Here is a 24,507-nt window from a genome sequence, read left to right as displayed (position 1 = left end):
GGAAGCGGTCGTGTGACATGAGGCGTTGTCGTGATGCAGCACCCACTTGTTTCTAATGTCCAGTCTCACACAGTTTGCCCTTTTCCCGAGCATTTCAAGGACAACTTTGTAAAACACTTAGCTGCCTGTTTGCCATGGAGGAATTAGAATTAATTCTTGACTTTTCGGTCTAGTAGATGCCTCAGTGTGCCACTTCTCACTTTACCCCGTTGTCACAGGATTCGTCGCCTCAGATCACACTAGTGAACTATTCGTGGTCATTGGCAAACCTCTCAATGAGATCAACGCACACGTGTCTTCGATTTTCCCTTAGCTTAACTATGAGGCTTTTCGGCACTCTTTTGGCACAAACCTCTTACCTGTGCAAAAGTGGTTAAAATTTTATGTACAGGAAAAATGTTTAAGTACGTATAAAGGTCACCCATCATTCATATGTCATGCGCCGGTCTGATATCACCAAAGCACGCACACATTCGACGTTTTCGTCGATTTTTTAAGGTCTTCAGGAGCGAGGTTCGGCTTCAACGTGTTATCAGTCTTCCAAAAATGATTTGTCCGAACGAAATACTTGCGCTCTGGATAAGGAATGTTTCCCTAGGACTGCTTGAACTTCCCAAAGGTCATAACGGCAGATTCCCGAATTTTAACACTTGACAGCATAACCTTACTCTAAATTCCATTGTTCCGTTTTCGTAACACACAACAAAAACATAGCTTCGCTGATGGCGCTCTTAAAAATCACGTAACGGGTGTACGAAGCTGAAACTCTGAGTATCTGGCAGGGATGAACATATGGGTGTACACAGGTAGAATAACACAGCGTTGTCAGATCGCTAGGAGTGTTGTCAGTCTACTTATCTCATACACGTCGTATGCTATTGCAAGCGAATTTATCAGAGTCAGTAGTGATTCATAGAAATCCTGGCTCCAATTCCGATCCGTTCCACTCGTTTTTAAATAAAACCTTATGCATGTGTTATCGAGTCGTACATGGTTAAACTGCCGACGTGTCGGCAGCTACTGTTAAAAGCCTTCATCAGGATGTCGACTGATGAATGCTGGCTACAATAACAGTCGAAACGTCACATATGACGCTTTCACACATTCAGAAAAATTTTATCGAAAAGTGGTTAAATTAATTAAGGAAGCAGGCAGGTTCCTTCGGAAAGCGTTTTTTCGTCTCTGGATCCTATTCCCCTTTACGCTGCACATCGGACAAACTGCGGTAGTACATTAGGAGTCGCTATCGTTCTACCTGCTCCGCATACGCAATTGGAAGGCTCATGCTTTTTCTAGCGGCAAGCCGCGTTCTTCTAATTAAGAAACGCCGGAGAGATTACTGGACGTGGGCTGCTTTTCCGCCCATCACGCCGGATTAGGAGTGGTCGCCATCGACGGCATGTCTGCTGCTCCGACAACCGCCCCCTTCGAGTCTTTCTTTTGCCCTGCTGTGACACGGGGGGCAATACGGGGCAAACGTCGTCCGACTAGAGATAGCCTGGTTCGCTCCGAGGAGCGTCGCTTGTCCAGTAGCTGACCTCCTCCACCCCTCCGCCACTCCTTCCCCCACCCTACATACGGGACGCTAATTACGAGTAGAGTGCACCTATTAGTCGCGTCAGCGGAGTGATGGCCCTCCGGAGCGCTTATCAGCTGAGTACGGCCGGGACCTAAGTGGTTCCGCTGCTGGTAATGGACTGGTGATGTCTCCAGGTAGGAGGCGGTGCTACCTGCCGCCGGACCTCTTATTGAGACAACTGTCACACAGTAGCTGCCGGCCATTATCCTACCCGGACGGCACCTAGAAGAGTGTTCAGCACCGACACGTGGCGAGTCGCCGTGCCTTTGTGGCGTTCCGGAGTTCTACAACTCCATCTGCGTTGCAGTTCGAGAGAACAAGTGTAGTGCAAGACACCACTCAGCAAGTCGCACTTCCTCACCTTCTCACTACATTTGTCGATGGTTAACATTGACACGTCTATATGTGCCAGAAAGTGGTGAGCAGTAGCAGAAATGAGGTTTTTGATGAACTTAACATCGAAGCTGGAGGTCACGAAGTAGAGGTTACGAAGTTACTTTGAAATCTGTGAATCACAATAATAAGTGACTGACGAAGCAAGAGAAAGAGCACACTCACAGATAAAGACAGCATATCTAACGAAAAGAAGTACGAAACGCCAGCTGTAATTGGCAGAAATTTTTTTTTTGAGAAAAAGCGTTGGGTGCGCCGCAAGCATTGTGGCTTTAAATTAAACAACAAGTTTACTGTTACGAGTCACCAGTAACTGGTAACAGTTAACTTGTAGTTTCATTTAAGGTCAATAACAGTCACGGTAAAGCCTAACCTTAAATGTTCGCATTTAAAGCATGGTGGCAACTATAAAAAAAAGATATGGAATATTGTATCGACTGATAAGACGAGAAATAAGAATATTCTCCTCAGGATCTGCTAGAAAAGGAAAAATGCTGAGAAGATGAACAGACAAGATGACAAGACCTGAGTTGAGACGAACGTGACTAACTTGCATGATACCATAGAAACCTGAAGAGGGTGAAAACAGTAGAGGAAGACAGAGATTGGAAGATACAATTGAGGGCGTTGGATGTAAGAGCTACACTGAAATAAAGAGTTCGGCACAAAAGAGGAAATCGAGGTGGGTCACACCATACCGGTCAGACACACCCCTTGCCCCCTCACTCCCTCTCAAAAGAAAAGTATCTCTATCTACGACTGGATTTCGGAAACCACCATTCGACATGTGGTCGAACGTAGTTGGTGAACCTGAATCGTTGTCTCCCCTTCGTGTTCCTTAAGAAGAAGGTGCATGGGAAGAAATATTATCGGCAACCTTCCTAATACGGCGTCGTTTCTCTCATTTTTCCTCAGTGCTCATTAAACGAGTTGTAAGTCGGAAGAAGAGACCGGTCCTGAGGCCTATTAGCAATCAGAGTAATTCCCTAACATTTACTAAGAGTTGCTCGAAACCTCATTCCAATACCGTAATACAATAACAAGCACAAATGTTGTTGTTGTTGTGGTCTTCAGTCCTAAGACTGGTTTGATGCAGCTCTCCATGCTACTCTATCCTGTGCAAGCTTCTTCATCTCCCAGTACGTACTGCAGCCTACATCCTACTGAATCTGTTTAGTGTATTCATCTCTTGGTCTCCCTCTACGATTTTTACCCTCCACGCTGCCCTCCAATACTAAATTGGGGATTTCTTGATGCCTCAGGACATGTCCTACCAACCGATCCTTTCCTTTTGTCAAGTTGTGCCACAAACTCCTCTTCTCCCCAATCCTATTCAATACTTCCTCATTACTCCGTGATCTACCCATCTAATCTTCAGCATTCTTCTAAGCAAAAATAACACAGAATATACTAAAAACTCAGTAGAATTAATAAACTTAACAAAGGTTCAATTTTCCATTGTTAGATGCTCAAGAGATCTTGTGACTAGGGTACTAGTTAGGTAAGCTTAAGAATGCAAATGAATAAGTCTGAGTTTTAGTTGAGCGTACGATCATGCCACTATCGCTTCTTTCACCTCAGATAATGATATGCTAATGTGAATAAGTCAAGCTGGATACCGGTTCGAAGTGAGTGGTAGGCTGAAGGTAGGTCCCTCTACAGCTGCCTGAGCGTATTGATTCAAATTTCAGAGGATGCAAAGGGCATGCCACCGATTAAGGCCGCATTCAGTAAATAATTACGATGTTACCACATTTCAATTTAGGGCAACTCTGTCTTACCAATGTGATTACTGAACAAAGCGAAAATAATTTAGAGAAAGCACTTTTCAAGTTGAGTGAAGTAACTAGAGTGTGAAAAATGAGTAGGCCTACTGCGCTGACTAAGACAATATTTTTTTACACCCTGAATCGCTAATGAATCAAAATGAAATAGCGAATCAAATGACAGACAAGCTATTTCAACGTCAACCGTAATTCATAGAAATAGAGAATTCACCTAAAATTTTTTAATTATTTCTGAGGAGTTCCGTGTTGGACTCTGGAAGCAAATATTCGCAAAACTAAGTTATTGATATTCTGTTAAGGGCATAACAGGCATAGGAGGGAAAGCTTGGTTTTGAGGAATAAAGATGAACGGACAATTCTAGCCGTTGAAATAAAAATTTTCAGAGATATGTAGATCGAATGATAAACGCATTAATATCTATGCCACTGTTCGTAAGAAGTGAAACACTCAGAAGCATTGGTCTGCAACAGGCCACAGTAAGAGGATGAGTAGAACAATGGAACCTTAGTCTGTGATTTAAACAGCAGAGACGTTCACGTAGGGTGAACGGCGTTCTCTTTTGTGTGACGGGACAGGTCAGTCTTACGCAAGGCTCGGTGTGGAGCCATTATACGAAGTGGAACGTGTAACCGAGTACCACTGAGCTTTCCACTGGGTGAGTGCTTTCGAAAGGGACGAATGGTTGGTCTCCGGGAGGTGGATCTGCCATTCGATGACATTGCCACTTGTACAGGGCACGCTGCTTCGACAGTGAGGCGTGTGTGGCACCAGTGGAGAGAAGAGGGTCGGTCAATACAACGTGACCACAGCACAAGATGACAGCTATCTTGTCCACTACTTAGTCATAATGGACAGAATAGCTGCGGTCAAAGTGTTTAAGCGACGTTCAGACAACTACAGTGGGTGTGGATCTGCCTGCCTGGTAGATACGACGGCGTCTTCTACGGCCTGAACTGGTGGAACGCACGTCATTGCGTCGGACTCCACTGATCAGAATCAATGCCGCAGACTGCAATGGGCCCGTGAACACCGCCAGTCGCGTGCTGAGTGGCAAAATGTAGTGTTTTCGGATGAATACTGTTCGGCGTCGCCGTAGTGAGCTGTGAGTGGCTCTGTTGTTGAGTGGTGCTGCGGACAAACGCCAGGTATGACGGTTTGGAGTGACATTGCCTATGAAACGTCTTCTCGCCTCCCACGTCGTGAGGACAATCTGAACAGCTACCGTTACATCATGTAGGTTTTACAGCCCAAGGCAATGTCCCTCCGGCACTCCGTTCCACATACTATATTTCAGCAGGACAATACTCGACCGCATGTGGCGAGGAACGTGTAATACTTGTTCGATGAACGATGGGTACTACCGCTTCCCTGGCCTGCCCGTTTGCTGACATGTCACCCTTCGAACATATGTGGGAAAACGTCAGTCGGCAACTGCTTCGTTCAGGTCCTCCGGCAGCAGTAGTTGATGCTTTGTGGACGCGCCTACAAACCGCATGGCAGAGTAATCCCTAGCAGCATATCCAGGGTCTCTCTGATTTAATGCCACGACGTCTAGCGGCTCTGAGTGCCACACGTGGTAGCGCTACTGTGTACTGAATTTTCACAGTTGAGTTGGGTTGTTTGGGGGAAGAGACCAAACAGCGAGGTCATCGGTCTCATCGGATTAGGGAAGGACGGGAAAGGAAGTCGGCCTTCCCCTTTCAAAGGAACCATCTCAGCATTTTCCTGGAGCTATTTAGGGAAATCACGGAAAACCGTAGTCAGGATGGCCGGACGCGGGACTAAACCGTCGTCCTCCCGAAATCGAGTCCAGTGTGCTAACCACTACGCCACCTGGCTCAATAAATTTCCACAGTCACAGAGCATGTACAGATCTGTAACGCTAATCATTTGTGTAGTGTCATGTCGTTAATCAGTGGAATAAATTTCGCTGCGATCATATCGGTCGGTCTTGGTGTTTCACTTTCTCCAAACAGTAATGTACAACATTATTACAAAAATAAAGCAAATCTTCAGAAGAACCAAAGAGAAGGTGGCGAGTTCAATTATGGACGGACAGAACGCACCAAATGATCAATAATGATAATAATGGTTACAAGATGGAAGCACTGTGACCCGTACTGGTACAGGGTTTGACATTTTGAGAGTAAGATTCTTTACAGTTTAGCACATTTGCCTTAGCATCTATGATTTGAGATAGTTAACCAATTTTTCAAAACCCATGCTGAAGAATGCAGCTTATGCTTAAATCTTCCATATTTCTTCTGTTAAATTAATGCTGCAATTCGTTTTTAAATAGAGGTGTAAGTTTCAGCATGGAAGTATTCTTGACTACTGCAACAATTATTTAACGAAGTCATTTCATCGAATACGGTAAGCCGTTTGCAAACATCCCGCCGTCTGCTTCACGTCTGCTATGCAGCGAGCTACCTTAATTTAAGTATTATCTGTATTTTTCTTACTGTCACTTCTTCTTCTGTGTGTTTTTGCTTTTAGGAAGCTTTAATAGTCGAGTGCTATTACGTGTTCCATAGGTTTCGTGTTTGTTTTGAATACAGTCAGAGAGAGTCCCTTTAGTCAGCCATAGTGCCAATAGTGTCAGTGTCGCCCTAACCGCCGTCTGCTTCACGTCTGCTGTGCAGCGAGCTACCTTAATTTAAGTATTATCTGTATTTTTCTTACTGTCACTTCTTCTTCTGTGTGTTTTTGCTTTTAGGAAGCTTTAATAGTCGAGTGCTATTAAGTGTTCCATAGATTTCGTGTTTGTTTTGAATACAGTCAGAGAGAGTCCCTTTAGTCAGCCATAGTGCTAGTAGTGCTAGTGTTTGTTTTCAATACAGTCCAGAGACAGGTAGAGCTGGCCACTCTTCGCGAACAGCTGAGCGTGTTGATGGCCGCGGTTAGCCGTCTTCAGGCTGCTGCCTCGGAGTGTAGCGGCAGTGGGGAGTCTGGTGCGTCGCAAGGTACACCCCAGGTGTTACATGCTTCACCCACTGTCCCTGCTGTCGAGACATCTTCGCGGGTACCGGGCGCGGTTGGGCCACCCTCTCCCCAAGGCGAGTGGCGGGTTCAGCGGCGTTCGCGGCGCACGAGGCGGAGGGTCAATGTGGAGGCTGGCCGTGTGGCATCGCCCGCTCTGCCTGTGAGTGGACATGTGGCCGCTCCTTCAGCAAGGTCCGAGCATGCACACGGGGGGAGGGGTTTATTAGTTATTGGGAGCTCCAACGTTAGGCGGGTAATGGAGCCCCTTAGGGAAATAGCGGAAAGGTCGGGGAAGAAGGCCAGTGTTCACTCTGTCTGCTTGCCGGGGGGTCTCATCCGAGATGTGGAGGAAGCCCTACCGGCGGCGATAGAGAGCACTGGGTGCACCCGACTGCAAATTGTTGCTCATGTCGGCACCAATGACTCCTGCCGTCTGGGTTCTGAGGTCATCCTCAGTTCGTACAGGCGGTTGGCGGAGTTGGTTAAGGCGGAAAGCCTCGCTCGCGGGGTGGAATCAGAGCTAACTATTTCTAGTATCATTCCCAGAACCGATCGCGGTCCTCTGGTTTGGAGCCGAGTGGAAGGCTTAAACCAGAGGCTCAGAAATGTAGGGTCCCCCTGAATAGGTCAGGCGTGCACTACACGCCGGAAGCGGCTACGAGGGTAGCGGAGTACGTGTGGAGTGCACATGGGGTTTTTTTAGGTTAGAGAATTCCCTCCCTAGGACCGACAAGACACCTCCTGAGACGCGGCAAGGCAGGAGTAGGCAAAATGCAACAAGCAATAACAATATTAATGTGCTAATAGTAGACTGCAGGAGCGTCTATAGAAAGGTCCCAGAACTGCTCTCATTAATAAACGGTCACAACGCCCGTATAGTACTAGGAACAGAAAGTTGGCTGAAACCAGACGTAAACAGTAATGAAATCCTAAACTCTGATTGGAATGTATACCGCAGAGATAGGCTGGACAGTGAAGGGGGAGGCGTGTTTATAGCGATAAGAAGTGCAATAGTATCAAAGGAAATTGACAGAGATTGGAATTGTGAAATGATTTGGGTGAAGGTCACGGTTAAAGCAGGCTCAGACATGGTAATTGGATGTCTCTATAGGCCCCCGGGCTCAGCAGCTGTTGTGGCTCAGCACCTGAAGAATAATTTGGAAAATATTTCGAGTAGATTTCCCCACCATGTTATAGTTCTGCGTGGAGATTTTAATTTGCCGGATACAGACTGGGAGACTCAAACGTTCATAACGGGTGGCAGGGACAAAGAATCCAGCGAAATATTTCTTAAGTGCTTTATCTGAAAACTACGTTGAGCAGTGAAACAGAAAACCGACTCGTGGCGATAACATATTAGACCTTCTGGTGACAAACAGACCCTAACTATTTGAATCAGTTAATGCAGAACAGGGAATCAGCGATCATAAAGCGGTTACTGCATCGATGATTTCAGCCGTAAATAGAAATATTAAAAAAGGTAGGAAGATGTCTTTGTTTAGCAAAAGTGACAAAAAGCAGATTACAGAGTACCTGAGGGCTCAACACAAAAGTTTTGTCTCAAGTGCAGATAGTGTTGAGGATCAGTGGACAAAGTTCAAAACCATGGTACAATATGCGTTAGATGAGTATGTGCCAAGCAAGATCGTAAGAGATGGGAAAGAGCCACCGTGGTACAACAACCGAGTTAGAAAACTGCGGCGGAAGCAAAGGGAACTTCACAGCAAACATAAACATAGCCAAAGCCTTGCAGACAAACAAAAATTACGCGAAGCGAAATGTAGTGTGAGGAGGGCTATGCGAGAGGCTTTCAATGAATTCGAAAGTAAAGTTCTATGTACTGACTTGGCAGAAAATCGTAAGAAATTTTGGTCCTATGTCAAAGCGGTAGGTGGATCAAAACAAAATGTCCAGACACTCTGTGACCAAAATGGTACTGAAACAGAGGATGACAGACTAAAGGCCGAAATACTAAATGTCTTCTTCCAAAGCTGTTTCACAGAGGAAGACGGCACTGTGCTTCCTTCTCTAGATTGTCGCACAGTTGACAAAATGGTAGATATCGAAGTAGAAGACAGAGGGATAGAGAAACAATTAAAATCGCTCAAAAGAGGAAAGGCCGCTGGTCCTGATGGGATACAAGTTCGATTTTACACAGAGTACGCGAAGGAACTTGCCCCCTTCTTGCAGCGGTGTACCGTAGGTCTCTAGAAGAGCGAAGCGTTCCAAAGGATTGGAAAAGGGCACAGGTCATCCCCGTTTTCAAGAAGGGACGTCGAACAGATGTGCAGAACTATAGACCTATATCTCTAACGTCGATCAGTTGTAGAATTTTGGAACACGTATTATGTTCGAGTATAATGTCTTTTCTGGAGACTAGAAATCTACTCTGTAGGAATCAGCATGGGTTTTGAAAAAGACGGTCGTGTGAAACCCAGCTCGCGCTATTCGTCCACGAGACTCAGAGGGCCTTAGACACGGGTTCACAGGTAGATGCCGTGTTTCTTGACTTCCGCAAGGCGTTTGACACAGTTCCCCACAGTCGTTTAATGAAGAAAGTAAGAGCATACGGACTATCAGATCAATTGCGTGATTGGATTGAGGAGTTCCTAGATAACAGAACGCAGCATGTCATTCTCAATGGAGAGAAGTCTTCCGAAGTAAGAGTGATTTCAGGTGTGCTGCAGGGGAGTGTCATAGGACCGTTGCTATTCACAATATACATGAATGACCTGGTGGATGACATCCGAAGTTCACTGAGGCTTTTTGCAGATGATGCTGTGGTGTATCGAGAGGTTGCAACAATGGAAAATTGTACTGAAATGCAGGAGGATCTGCAGCGAATTGACGCATGGTGCACGGAATGGCAATTGAATCTCAATGTAGCGAAGTGTAATGTGATGCGAATACATAGAAAGATAGGTTCCTTATCATTTAGCTACAAAATAGCAAGTCAGCAACTGGAAGCAGTTAATTCCATAAATTATCTGGGAGTACGCATTAGGAGTGATTTAAAATGGAATGATCATATAAAGTTGATCGTCGGTAAAGCAGATGCCAGACTGAGATTCATTGGAAGAATCCTAAGGAAATGCAATCCGACAACAAAGGAAGTAGGTTACAGTACGCTTGTTCGCCCAATGCTTGAATACTGCTCAGCAGTGTGGGATCCGCACCAGGTAGGGTTGATAGAAGAGATAGAGAAGATCCAACGGAGAGCAGCGCGCTTCGTTACAGGATCATTTAGTAATTGCGAAAGCGTTACGGAGATGATAGATAAACTCCAGTGGAAGACTCTGCAGGAGAGACGCTCAGTAGCTCGGTATGGGCTTTTGTTAAAGTTTCGAGAACATACCTTCACCGAAGAGTCAAGCAGTATATTGCTCCCTCCTACGTGTATCTCTCGAAGAGACAATGAGGATAAAATCAGAGAGATTACAGCCCACACGGAAGCATACCGACAATCCTTCTTTCCACGTACAATACGAGACTGGAATAGAAGGGAGAACCGATAGAGGTACTCAGGGTACCCTCCGCCACACACCGTCAGGTGGCTTGCGGAGTATGGATGTAGATGTAGATGTAGATGTAGAGATGAAAACACTTTTTTCTTTTGGTATAATTTGGACATTAAGGACATTAAATCTCTTGCTTTCACAACACTGTAAGACTGTTGCAATTCTTACGTCATCTCCTCATTAATAACGTCGTAATGGGTGTCAAAATGATAGCATACCCCTTCAATTCCGCCTCAACTACAAGAAAATACGTGTTACATTTTAATGATATGATGCGTGATATGTGAGCTATTTCATGCCTTGATTTTCACTCACATGAGGAAACGCAGTCTGATTGCATATTTTTTGTTCATTTATTCTATGAAATAACCCAGAAACCTTATAAGTGCGTATGATAACAAGATTAGAGAACCACAGAAATAAGAGGCAGATGAATAAAAGCAGGCATATGCTAAAATATATAAGTATAAAAAAAATCATTTTATTTTGTAGCTGATTCATATCACATGAAAAGAAATATGGGACAACATGAAAACAAATGAAAATATGTTTGGAAGGTTGTAGCTGATGTCATTTCATCATTTCATTCATGAGTTTCGGCTGTGTTTTCATTTATTTCACAGTCAACCAACTTTCTACATTTTATATATTATGGCGGCGTTACACACAGCCTAATATATGTAACGTGTGGCTCTCGGCTGTGTAATGTAAGTTACCACGCTGTAAGTTGAATCTGTGAATTTATGTTATAGTATGATGGATTAACACATTGTATTTCCACAGTTTTGTAGATACTCGGGATGGTCGAGTGAAACATCAAAATAAAGAAAAAGCTACATACGATTTGTGGCGGCTCTACAGTTTCTCTTAATAGTTTACTAATATTTTAATACTAAATTGTAAATTACATAAAAAAATAATGTACGAAGTATTTATGTTTTGGCGCATAAAATATTAAGAGACGACCGCCTGGAGCGCTACTGTCGCTCCACCTGTCACACAGTAATAATTTTCACAGCTGTGAGTGTCGTGATTGCTGACCTTAGACGGTGATGTTACTATATCTCGTTTTCAGACCAGGACATTTCTTCGGATATTTCGAACTACACTGTTCTTCGAGAATGAGATCTTAACTCTGCAACGGAGTGTGCGCTGATATGAAACTGTTCTTGTAGTAAAACCTAACTAGCCACATAGGCGTTCCCCCCCCCCCCCCCCCCCCCCCCCAGGCGCCTCCTGTTGGGAAGCGGACTGGTCCTATTTGTAGCCTCCGGCATCTGCTCCTGTGGCGATCCGGCGTGTTTGTTGTGTGGGTGAGACCCGGCCGGGTAACCGTGCGAACAATGGCGCCGGGTCCCTTTTGTATGGGGCAGGTGGGCGGGAAAATCTTCGACACAGCTTTTTGTGTCAGCAGGTAGTTACGGACGGTGCCAATGCGCTTCTGACAAACAGTGAGGAGAACTTTCTGAAAGGATCTTTTGACAAGAGGTGTTGGGAAAAACCAGCGTGAGATTCAATTTGAGGTCCAAAACATAATGCGCGCGCGTTTCGAGGCTAATAAAAGCAGGACAGAACCGTTCCGTGGATTGATCTTCGGGCGAATTGGTGACGGGAAGGCGGAGGGAAGGGAGTAGTAGGAGCTGGGAGGGAGGACAAGTTTCAGATTATCAACAGCTGCCCGGTAGAGTTCCGCTGTCACGTGCGGTCTATGTGTTTGTAAACACACTAAGTACATAGTGTTACACTGTGATCACGTTGGCCGAACCCTGCCAAATTGATGGGTAGCTCTGCTACATACTCACTGCACTTTGATCTTTTGTCACGCTTACTTTCGGTGCACGCCTACTATAAATCATAAGTCGTTTTCAAAGTCCTACACTACTGGCCGTTAGAACTGCTACATCAAGAAGAAATGCCGATGATAAACGGCTATTCTCTACACTAATGGTCATTAAAACTGCTACATCAAGAAGAAATGCGATGATAAACGGCTATTCATCGGACAAATATATGACATATGATAACATTTTCGCGCTATTTGGGTGCATATATCCAGAGAACGAAAGGATAATGTTCTACGAGTCAGAGCGTGGAATGTCAGAAGCTTGAACGTGGTAGGGAAACTAGAAAATCTGAAAAGGAAAATGCAAAGGCTCAATCTAGATATGGTAGGGGTCAGTGAAGTGAAGTGGAAGGAAGACAAGGATTTCTGGTCAGATGAGTATCGGGTAATATCAACAGTAGCAGAAAATGGTATAACAGGTGTAGGATTCGTTATGAATAGGAAGGTAGGGTAGAGGGTGTGTTACTGTGAACAGTTCAGTGACCGGGTTGTTCTAATCAGAATCGACAGCAGACCAACACCGACAACGATAGTTCAGGTATACATGCCGACGTCGCAAGCTGAAGATGAACAGATAGACAAAGTGTATGAGGATATTGAAAGGATAATGCAGTATGTAAAGGGTGACGAAAATCTAATAGTCATGGGCGACTGGAATGCAGTTGTAGGGGAAGGAGTAGAAGAAAAGGTTACAGGAGGATATGGGCTTGGGACAAGGAATGAAAGAGGAGAAAGACTAATTGAGTTCTGTAACAAGTTTCAGTTAGTAATAGCGAATACCCTGTTCAAGAATCACAAGAGGAGGAGGTATACTTGGAAAAGGCCGGGAGATACGGGAAGATTTCAATTAGATTACATCATGGTCAGACAGAGATTCCGAAATCAGATACTGGATTGTAAGGCGTAGCCAGGAGCAGATATAGACTCAGATCACAATATAGTAGCGATGAAGAGTAGGCTGAAGATCAAGACATTAGTCAAAAGGAAGAATCAATACGCTAAGATGTGGGATACGGAAGTTCTAAGGAATGACGAGATACGTTGAAGTTCTCTAACGCTATATATACAGCAATAAGGAATAGCGCAGTAGGCAACACAGTTGAAGAGGAATGGACGTCTCTAAAAAGGGCCATCACAGAAGTTGGGAAGGAAAACATAGGTACAAAGAAGGTAGCTGCGAAGAAACCATGGGTAACAGAAGAAATACTTCAGTTGATTGATGAAAGGAGGAGGTACAAACATGTTCCGGGAAAACCAGGAATACAGAAATACAAGTCGCTGAGGAATGAAATAAATAGGAAGTGCAGGGAAGCTAAGACGAAAAGGCTGCAGGAAAAATATGAAGACATGGAAAAAGATATGATTGTCGGAAGGACAGACTCAGCATACAGGAAAGTCAAAACAACCTTTGGTGACATGTAAAGCAACGGTGGTAACATTAAGAGTGCAACGGGAATTTCATTGTTAAATGCAGAGGAGAGAGCAGATAGGTGGAAAGAATACATTGAAAGCCTCTATGAGGGTGAAGATTTGTCTGATGTGATAGAAGAAGAAACAGGAGTCGATTTAGATGAGATAGGGGATCCAGTATTAGAATCGGAATTTAAAAGAGCTTTGGAGGACTTACGATCAAATAAGGCAGAAGGGATAGATAACATTCCATCAGAATTTCTAAAATCCTTAGGGGAAGTGGCAACAAAACGACTATTCACGTTGGTGTGTAGAATATATGACTCTGGCGACATACCATCTGACTTTCGGAAAAGCATCATCCACACAATTCCGAAGAAGGCGAGAGCTGACAAGTGCGAGAACTATCGCACAATCAGGTTAACAGCTCATGCATCGAAGCTGCTTACAAGAATAATATACAGAAGAATGGAAAAGAAAATTGAGAATGCGCTAGGTGACGATCAGTTTGGCTTTAGGAAAAGTAAAGGCACGAGAGAGGCAATTCTGACGTTACGGCTAATAATGGAAGCAAGGCTAAAGAAAAATCAAGACACGTTCATAGGATTTGTCGACCTGGAAAAAGCGTTCGACAATATAAAATGGTGTAAGCTGTTCAAGATTCTGAAAAACGTTGGGGTAAGCTATAGGGAGAGACGGGTCATATACAGTATGTACAACAACCAAAAGGGAATAATAAGAGTGGACGATCAAGAACGAAGTGCTCGTATTAAGAAGGGTGTAAGACAAGGCCGTAACCTTTCGCCCCTACTCTTCAGTCTGTACATCGAGGAAGCAATGATGGAAATAAAAGAAAGATTCAGGAGTGGAATTAAAATACAAGGTGAAAGGATATCAATGATTCGATTCGCTGATGACATTGCTATCCTGAGTAAAAGTGAAGAAGAATTAAATGATCTGCTGAACGGAATGAACAGTCTAATGAGTACACAGTTTGGTTTGAGGGTAAATCGGAGAAAGACGAAGGTAATGAGAAGTAGTAGAAATGAGAATAGCGAGAAACTTAACATCAGGATTGATGGTCACGAAGTCAATGAGGTTAAGGAATTCTGCTACCTAGGCAGTAAAATAACCAATGACGGACGGAGCAAGGAGGACATCAAAAGCAGACTCGCTATGGCAAAAAAGGCATTTCTGGCCAAGAGAAGTCTACTAATATCAAATACCGGCCTTAATTTGAGGAAGAAATTTCTGAGGATGTACGTTTGGAGTACAGCATTGTATGGTAGTGAAACATGGACTGTGGGAAAACCAGAACAGAAGAGAATCGAAGCATTTGAGATGTGGTGCTATAGACGAATGTTGAAAATTAGGTCGACTGATAAGGTAAGGAATGAGGAGGTTCTACGCAGAATCGGAGAGGAAAGGAATATGTGGAAAACACTGATAAGGAGAAGGGACAGGATGATAGGACATCTGCTAAGACATGAGGGAATGACTTCCATGGTACTAGAGGGAGCTGTACAGGGCAAAAACTGTAGAGGAAGACAGAGATTGGAATACTCCAAGCAAATAATTGAGGACGTAGGTTGCAAGTGGTACTCTGAGATGAAGAGGTTAGCACAGGAAAGGAATTCGTGGCGGCCTGCATCAAACCAGTCAGTAGACTGATGACAAAGATCCTGAGAAATCAGTACCCAGAACAACCACCTCTGGCCGTAATAACGGCCTTGATACGCCTGGGCATTGAGTGAAACAGAGCTTGAATGGCGTGTAGAGGTACAGCTGCCCATGCAGCGTCAACACGATACCACAGTTCATCAAGAGTAGGGACTGGCGTATTGTGACTAGCCAGTTGCTCGACCACCATTGACCAGATGTTTTCAGTTAGTGAGAGATCTGGAGTATGTGCTTTAAACGACAGCAGTCGAACATTTTCCGTATCCAGAAAGGCCCGTACAGGACCTGCAACATGCGGTCGTGCATTATCCTGCTGAAATGTAGGGTTTCGCAGGGATCGAATGAAGGGCCGAGCCACGGGTCGTAACACATCTGAAATGTAACGTCCACTGTTCAAAGTGCCGTCAATGCGGAACAAAAGGTGACCGAGACGTGTAACCAATGGCACCCCATACCATCACGCCGGGTGATACGCCGGTATGGCAATGACAAATACAAGCTTCCAATGTGCGTTCACCGCGTTGTCGCCAAACACGGATGCGACCATCACGATGCTGTAAACAGAACCTGTATTCATCCGAAAAAATTACGTTTTGCCATTCGTGCACCCAGGTTTGTCGTTGAGTACATCATCGCACGTGCTCCTGTCTGTGATACAGCGTCGAGAGTAACTGCCGCCATGTTCTCCGAGCTGATAGTCCATGCTGCTGCCAACGTCGTCGAACTGTTCGTGCAGATGGTTGTTGTCTTGCTAACGTCCCCATCTGTTGACTCAGGAATCGAGACGTGTCTGCACGATCTGTTACAGCCATGTGGGCAAGATGCCTGTCATCTCGACTGCTAGTGATACGAGGCCGTTGGGATCCAGCACGGCGTTCCGTATTACTCTCCTGAACCCACCGATTCCATATTCTGCTAACAGTCATTGGTTCTCGACCAACGCGAGCGGCAACGTCGCGATACGATAAACCCCAATTACGATAGGCTACAATCCGACCTTTATCAAACTCGAAAACGTGATGGTACGCATTTCTCCTCCTTATACGCGGCATCACAACAACGTTTCACCAGGCAACGCTAGCCAACTGCTGTTTGTGTACGAGAAATCGGTTGGAAACTTCCCTGATGTCAGCACTTTGTAGGTATCGCCACCGGCGCGAACCTTGTGTGAATGCTCTGAAAAGCTAATCATATCCATATCACAGTATCTTCTTCCTGTCGGTTAAATTTCGCGTCTGTAGCACGTCATCTTCGTGAGTAGCATTTTTAGTGGCCAGTAGTGTATATTTTCCAAACTATTACAAGTGCAAATATTACTGATATACAATGACACAAAAAAGTCGCGACACCTAGAAGGTGCTGTGCGACATAATCAAAAGTTGGGACGTACATCTGAATGTGATGTCTATTTAAATTTCGTACTTCTAGGATACGGGTGGCGCTCACTATGAGCATGCAAATCAGATTTGCTTTTGATACACGCTGTAACGGTCGTGAGGTTAGCTAGCACTGGGATTGGACGTCGTCAGTTGATATTAGTGAAGAATGCCTTGACGAAGAGACCATTATCAATACCTCAACGATTGTGAAAGACCCGCTGTGAGAAGGCTACGACAAGTTGGATGTTCCTTCTATGATATTGAAGAAGGCAGAGCTGTAGCCACTGTACATGATTGCTTGATTGCTGGCATCAGTGGTCACGAGAGTATGCGGTCCCAAGACGAGCGACCTCAGGAAGGCAACGTGGCATTACCGAGAGGAAAATCGAGCGCGGTGGAGCAGTGTTTGGCACACTGGAATCGCACTCGGAAGGATGTCGTCCGGCCGTCCTGATTTAGTTTTCCAGGATTTCCCTAAATCGTTTCAGATAAATGCTAGGATCTTTCCTGTGAAAGGCCACGGCCGACTTACTTCCTCAGCGTTCCCCAATCTGATGGGGTCGACGACGTAGCTGTTTGGTCCCCTTCAGCGTCATCCCCCACAGCAAATCGAGCAACCTACCTGCCTAGAGGGGAGACCATCGTGTTCGGCATATGGCTCTTGCACACTGCGCTGCTTCGGCAGCAGCAATACGAACAGCAGTTGGCACCACAGTGAACGAACGAACTGTTACAAATCGCTAACTTCAAGGGCAGCTTCAGGCCAGATTCCCTGCAGCGTGCATTCCGCTGACCCCGAACCACCGCCATTTGCTACCTCAGTGGTGTCATGCGAGAGCTCATTGGAGGCCAGGATGCAGTTCTGGTCTGTTTTCTAACGAAAACTGTTTCTGCCTCGATGACAGTGATGACGGTGTATTGTTTAGAAGGACAGTTGAGGGCCTGCTGCCAACCTGTCTGCGTGATAGACATACTGGACCCGCACATGGGGTTATGACAAGGGATGCAATTTCGTAAGACAGTAGGAGCACTTCTGTGATGGTCTAAAGCGCCTTGACTGCAGATCTGTACGTCAGTCTGGTGATTCGACTTCTTGTGCTGCCTTCTATGAACAGCACTCCAAGAGGTGTTTTCCGGTAGGACAAAGCTTGCCCACATAGCGCTGTTGTAACCCAGCATGTTCTACAGAGTGTCGACATGTTGCCTTGGCCTGCTTGATCACCAATCTGTCTGTAGTCGAACACATATGAGACATCATCAGACGACAACTCCAGCGTCATCCACAACCAGCATTAACCGCCCCTGTACTGACCCATCAAGTGCGACAGTCACTGAACTCTATCCTGGAAACGGACACCCGGTGCCTGTACAACACTATACATGCACGTTTGCATTCTTGCATTCAACATTCTGGATGTTTCACTGGTTATTAATGTACCAGTATTTCACATTTTCAATGGTTTATCTCGCTGTTGCATTTACCATCACATAATTACTCTACGTTAATTATTTTTGGGCTATTTCTTTCCGTCAGTATATCAATAGAGACATAAATTCACCGAGTTAGCACTGTGTCCAGTTGTTGGCATTAGGCTCCACCGCCTTTGTAACATCGCGAGTCAACACGCAATAACCTTATTGCAGTAAGATACTTGGCAGAACAGCCCAAAGCATTGGAGCCGTTGGCTGTGACGGAGACAACCAGTCGTGTCTTAGCAACGACTCATTCGCACCTGTCGCTATGCTAGCCATGGGAAGCGGTATCTGTGTCACTTCAAACGACTGAATATTCAAACCTCTAAGAATCTAATTAAACTATATTAAATATTAATTAATATTGTCCAAAATCGATATAACGCCTTTTGTTATTCTAGAGAATATGGTATAAAAATTTCAGCCTTCTATCTGGCATAGTTTCGCAGTTATAGGAAATTACCCAAAGCACCCCAAACCAACACTTAGGTTAAAACACTCAGTTATGAATAATGACAGTTGGTCTTTTAGTACCATTTGAAGTCAGTACTGGAGTTCACAAAATGTCAGGTCAATTTATTTGGACTTTCATATTACAAACGTTAACTACTTTTCATATTTGTAATATAAAATTCAGGAAATATTATTATTTAATTAATGTCTATTTGTTTTGTTGTTGTGTAATAAATGAGAATGAGTGAGAGTGCGTAAGTGGGACATACGTAGAAATTCAATATTGTATATTGTACCACATTACGTAACTGTGTAGTGGGAATGTTGTGTTTTCCCCTCATTGCTGATGATGTATGTCTAAGAGTACTTCCTTTTGTTATAAGGCACCCAGAATAGCCGTTTTCAGAGTAATACATTTCTAAATAAATTCCCAGATTAGTTTTCCTTTTGTTTGGTTTTGTTAAACATTATATTAATATTTGCATATTGAAATCACGTAATAGCCACTGGGAATAATGATTGGCGTACGGCAGTTTCGGCGCGAGAATGATCTCGAATGTTTGTTCTGATTGGCTGGTGATTTTGATCAACCAGTCAGAGTTTAGCAGTTCCCCCGCACTGACAGCTAGTTACAGGCTGTGGAAGGAGCAGCATGGAGGGGTCACTTGGTAGCTATTGAACGGGCAGGTCATGTTGAACGTGTTCGTCTGCATAATATGTAAAATGAAGAAGTTATTGCGATTTCGCGTCCAGATTGTGTTGCCGTAGAAGCAGTTACATTTACGGACATTTCTGTGAAGGTTAGAAGCTCTAGAATTGTTTTGTTGGAATGATAAACGCGCGTGAACTTTCTGGCTTTGTAAAATTCGCGTGGCTTGTTTCGTATCGACACATGCAATATTTGGCGAGCAATTTCTTAATAGAAATTCATTGAACAGGACCAAATGTGAAACTCATTTATAGTAGCGGAGTATTGACTGAGAAAACGCGTAATTCTTCGCGTTGGACTTAAGTACATTTCTGGCTGCCTTGCCTGTGTACTGGGTAGCATGGACTGTGAAATAAGGACAGTGATGTTGTTCGCTAATTACATGTGGGCTCATGGTAGGTATTTTTTAAAAACTGGAATGGAATAAAAAACTCTTTCCAGAATTTTGACATTTTACTGAGAGAACGAAGAAACCACTTTCCGCCTGAAAAGCATTATAAGAATTTAGCAGGATAGCTTGCTACCAGAGTTTATGCGGAGTTTGCAGCGTAAGTACTGACGGCTTTTACTTCAACGCAGCTTTTACGTTCTCAGGGCAGTATATACGGAAGCAGAGAAACGGGCTGGTGATCTGCCGCCGTAATGAGGTAGTTGGAATTTTTGCAGTGAACAGTACGACGAAAGACTGTGACATTCAGTATGAAAATTAGATCTTCTCCGCCGGACCTTGACAGAATGACGACAAAGCAAGGAAAAACAGTTTTTGTGTGCTGGAGTGCGCGAGATGTTTATCTGTTGTAAGAGCGCAGTTTGCGTCCAGAAGAAATTATGGAAAGGAACATCCAAGTAAACAGATTATTGTGCTTTGGAGTCGACAATTTAGAGACAGTGATTGTCTCTGTAAAAAGAAAAAAGTGTCGGTTGACCAAGTGTGCCCGACGCTACCGCGACAAGGGTGAGAGAGTTCCGTAAGCAGTCCGAAAAATACACTATATGATCAAAAGTATCCGGACACCTAGCTGAAAATGACAGACAAGTACGTGGCACCTCAATCGGTAATGCTGGAATTCAACATGGTGACTTCTCGGAGGTATACGTTCAATCTAATGCTGGAAGTTTCCTTAGGGAATGGCAGCCAATTGTTCAGGAGTGCTGCAATGAGGAGAGGTATCGATGTCGGTCCACATCCCAGAGGTGTTACATAGGATTCACTTCAGGGCTCTGTAGCGTCCAGTCCATTACAGTGATGTTACTGCAGTGTAACCACTCCTCTTCAGGCCGTGCATTATGAACAGGTGCTCAATCGTGTTAAAAGATGCAATCGCCACACCTGAATTGCTTTTCAACAGTGGGAAGCAAGAATGCGCTTAAAACATCAATGTAGGCCTGTGCTGTGATAGTACCACGCTAAACAGCAAGGGGTGCAACTCCCTCCATGAAAAACACGACTACACCATAACACTACCGCATCCGAATTTTACCGTTGGCACTACACACGCTGGCAGATGACGTTCACTGGGCATTTGCCATACCCACATCCTTGTATCGGATCGCCACACTGTGTACCGTGATTCGCCGCTCCACACAACGCTCGTCCATTGTTTACGCTCCTTACACCAAGCGACGCGTCATTTGGCATTTACCGGCGCGATGTGTGGCCGCTCGTCCATGAAATCGAAATTTTCTCGCCTCCTGCTGTCATACTACTTGCAGTGGATCCTGAGGCAGTTTCGAATTCTTGTGTGATGGTCAGAATACATGTCTGGCTATTACACATTACGACTATCTTCAACTGTAAGCGGTCTCTACCAGTCAACAAACAGGTCGGCGTGTACGCTTTTGTGCTGAACGTGCCACTTCACGTGTCCACTTCACTATCACATCGGAAGCAGTTGTCCTAGGGGTATTTAGAAGTGTGAAAATCTCGTGTACAGACGTATGACACAAGTGACACCCAATCACCTGACCTCGTTCGAATTCCGTGAGTTCCGCGGAGCTCTTGTAAGGTGTCAGGCAAATCCAACAGCTTCCATGAAAACCCTGACATGATACGCAAATCCAGTGGTATGTCACATAGCTCCGAATAAATCGTGACATTAAATGAACCAAAGTAATACGAGTAACGAGTCAGCAAATGGAATACCACAGACTAACACAATAATACCTAAATGCATGTCATACCTTCCCACTGTGAGACAGACGCAGTTCCGAGAGGAGAATAGAGAACAGAAGCCGAGAACAGAACCGTGCTAACCTAGAAGGCCCTACCTACGATAAGCGACGGGCTGGACACCCACGTCGCCAGCTAACCACTAGTACAACGACAGCTGCAAGTTTTAGCGTGAGACTTTTTCGCATCTCTTTTACGTCAAGGACCACCTGCCAGCCGATGTTAAAAGCTAGAGCCCTCCAGAAAAACAGTATAGATCTTACGATAACACTAAAAGGGCCACACCACCCGCAAGTTTTAGCGTGAGACTTTTTCGCGTGTCTGTTACATTAGGACAATCCTCCTGCCCATGTTAAAAGATAGAGCCCTCCAGAAGAACAGTATAGATCTTACGATAACTCTAAAAGGATCACACCAGGTGCAAGTTTTAGCGTGAGACTTTTTCGCGTCTCGGTTACGTTGCAAACTTTAAAAACATTGCCCCACCACGCAAAGTATAACGTTTCTCATTGGATAGACAGAATTTTTGTAGGCGGAGCTTAAGCTTAACATTGAGACCCTGATTGGTCAGATGAAAACAAAGCCAGATAGTTTTTTTTAACCAACTTCGGTAAATGGTAGTAAGGAGAAGTTAGGAGAAGTTAGTTAGTTCCGACACGGCGAGATGGATGGCTGCTGCGCCGGCAGCTACCCCCCCTGAAGCTGCCTAACCAACGACAAGGTAATGAACGCACGCGATGCCGCATAACAGCGCATAAAGCTTCACTCAGAACTGCAGAAGTCGCTTCTGTTACACACCCTTTTGCGTAATACTAGTGTCGATCGTAAATTAAAGCTCATGGTGTTCACATTTGGCACTTGAAGTAAAAATCTGAAACGCGATGATTTCTCTGTTATATAATTATTGAGAAGCCACATCAGCCACTGTAATTTACGACAAGTTAGATCTACATCTGCATGACTACTCTGCAATTCACATTTAAGTGCTTGGCAGAGGGTTCATCGAACCACAATCATACTATCTCTCTACTATTCCACTCCCGAACAGCGAGCGGGAAAAACGAACACCTAAACCTTTCTGTTCGAGCTCTGATTTCTCTTATTTTATTTTGATGATCATTCCTACCTATGTAGGTTGGGCTCAACAAAATATTTTCGCATTCGGAAGAGAAAGTTGGTGACTGAAATTTCGTAAAAAGCTCTCGCCGCGACGAAAAACGTCTATGCTGTAATGACTTCCATCCCAACTCGTGTATCATATCTGCCACACTCTCTCCTCTATAACGCGATAATACAAAACGAGCTGCCCTTCTTTGCACCCTCTCGATGTCCTCCGTCAATCCCACCTGGTAAGGATCCCACACCGCGCAGCAATATTCTAACAGAGGACGAACGAGTGTAGTGTAAGCTGTCTCTTTAGTGGACTTGTTGCATCTTCTAAGTGTCCTGCCAATGAAACGCAACCTTTGGCTCGCCTTCCCGACAATATTATCTATGTGGTCCTTCCAACTGAAGTTGTTCGTAATTTTAACACCCAGGTACTTAGTTGAATTGACAGCCTTGAGAATTGTACTATTTATCGAGTAATCGTATTCCAACGGAGTTCTTTTGGAACTCATGTGGATCATCTCACACTTTTCGTTATTTAGCGTCAACTGCCACCTGACACACCATACAGCAATCTTTAGTAAATCGCTTTGCAGCTGATACTGGTCTTCGGATGACCTTACTAGATGGTAAATTACAGCATCATCTGCGAACAGTCTAAGAGAACTGCTCAGATTGTCACCCAGGTCATTTATATAGATCAGGAACAGTAGAGGTCCCAGGACGCTTCCCTGGGGAACACCTGATATCACTTCAGTTTTACTCGATGATTTGCCGTCTATTACTACGAACTGCGACCTTCCTGACAGGAAATTAAAGATAAAGGTAATTAAAGATAAATGAGGATCACTGTAGACCATTTTGATAGTTTTCTCTCTTGTGAAACTTAATTTAAACCTAGATTATAGATGTGATGTGGCATAAGTCATCCTTCGATCCATTGTAGAACTTGGAAACCCACTCAGGCAATATTCGTTCACATTTTTGTTGAACGCAGTTGGTTTTTACTATCCTGTATTGAAACATTTCCTTTTATCAATAGTGCAATTTATAAACAATGTTTTTTGAGTAGAATTAAATTTCCAATGGTAAACTTAACTGCTTTTTCGCCATTATTTTACGAGGTAACTAAAAATAGGAAAGCCTTGAATCCCTTCCACTAAATTTAGTTAGTATTAAGATTCTTTTACAGGGAGTGCAGTGGAGCTAACGCTGAAATCATTAAGTATTTGGTTATATCATCGCTAGTCTCACTGAACTCTTCTGAATTCTACATGACATGTGTGGTCTGGCGTCTCCTTACCAGCAACAGGTCCCAGGTTCAAACTAGTCAATTCCCTAAAAAACACGCTCAGAGCGTAGTAGCGCGAAAGTGGTAGGGAGACACGATATACACTCCTAGAAATTGAAATAAGAACACCGTGAATTCATTGTCCCAGGAAGGGGAAACTTTATTGACACATTCCTGGGGTCAGATACATCACATGATCACACTGACAGAACCACAGGCACATAGACACAGGCAATAGAGCATGCACAATGTCGGCACTAGTACAGTGTATATCCACCTTTCGCAGCAATGCAGGCTGCTATTCTCCCATGGAGACGATCGTAGAGATGCTGGATGTAGTCCTGTGGAACGGCTTGCCATGCCATTTCCACCTGGCGCCTCAGTTGGACCAGCGTTTGTGCTGGACGTGCAGACCCCGTGAGACGACGCTTCATCCAGTCCCAAACATGCTCAATGGGGGACAGATCCGGAGATCTTGCTGGCCAGGGTAGTTGACTTACACCTTCTAGAGCACGTTGGGTGGCACGGTATACATGCGGACGTGCATTGTCCTGTTGGAACAGCAAGTTCCCTTGCCGGTCTAGGAATGGTAGAACGATGGGTTCGATGACGGTTTGGATGTACCGTGCACTATTCAGTGTCCCCTCGAGGATCACCAGAGGTGTAGGAGATCGCTCCCCACACCATGATGCCGGGTGTTGGCCCTGTGTGCCTCGGTCGTATGCAGTCCTG

The sequence above is a fragment of the Schistocerca gregaria genome, chromosome 7, assembly GCF_023897955.1.
Source record: "Schistocerca gregaria isolate iqSchGreg1 chromosome 7, iqSchGreg1.2, whole genome shotgun sequence".
In the NCBI taxonomy this organism is placed as follows: domain Eukaryota; kingdom Metazoa; phylum Arthropoda; class Insecta; order Orthoptera; family Acrididae; genus Schistocerca; species Schistocerca gregaria.
Note: the sequence above shows the minus strand (reverse complement) of the source record.